This window comes from Egretta garzetta, unplaced genomic scaffold (genome assembly GCF_000687185.1).
Source record: "Egretta garzetta isolate BGI_Z169 unplaced genomic scaffold, ASM68718v1 scaffold1450, whole genome shotgun sequence".
NCBI lineage: Eukaryota > Metazoa > Chordata > Aves > Pelecaniformes > Ardeidae > Egretta > Egretta garzetta.
The window spans coordinates 23,533-24,177 of NW_009258326.1; the positions used below are offsets into that span (position 1 = coordinate 23,533).

At 59.4% G+C, this 645-nt stretch overlaps 1 protein-coding gene across 1 annotated transcript in view; it reads left to right on the top strand.

Moving 5' to 3' along the window:
* MRPL34 (mitochondrial ribosomal protein L34) overlaps positions 1 to 645 on the top strand; it is a 3,175-nt gene that overhangs the window by 1,122 nt on the left and 1,408 nt on the right. The window lies entirely within an intron of this gene.

The following is a 645-nucleotide window of genomic DNA, read 5'->3' on the forward strand; positions in this document are numbered from 1 at the left end:
GGGGGGGGAGCTGGAATCGAGCCCTAGAGCTGCTGCAGCTTCAGAGGGACCCGGCCTGAGCGTCTGTGCCGAGGAGACTGTGGCGACCGACCATCCCTCTTGCATTGGGAGTGTGGGAGGAATGGCCCTGGCTTGAGGGTGGCCTCCGAGAGCTGCTTTTTAGATTGTAAACTTATCGCCACTTTGTATGTGTGGTTCCGAGATAAACTTGTGAAAACACGAGCTGTGATGACCCGTGTTGAACTTCCTGCGCTAATCGTTAATGCAAAACTAAGTGGGAGGGGAGGAAAGCTGGCTTGTTTGCGGGGTGGCAGCTGCTAGGGAGCCTTTGGAAGGATTGGGGCTGAGGGAATTTTGGGTTTCATTTACGCCAGCCACATCAGCAGCGCCTCTGCCTGCTCCGCTCCTCCCTGTGGCCCTTCATGATCAGGGTCCTGGTTCTTGGCTGCAGCCCTGGGCTGGGGCTGGGGAGGAATTGTCTCGTCCTGGCCGCTGTTCTCCCAGCGCTGTTAACGAACTGCCTCGTTCCCACCGCGTAATTAACAGCGCCTTCGTTAACGCGGGACAAGGTGGATGGCGGCACGGACTACATCTCCCAGTATGCCCCGCGGCCGCCGCCACATCCGGGTCCCTCCGTCCGGCGCC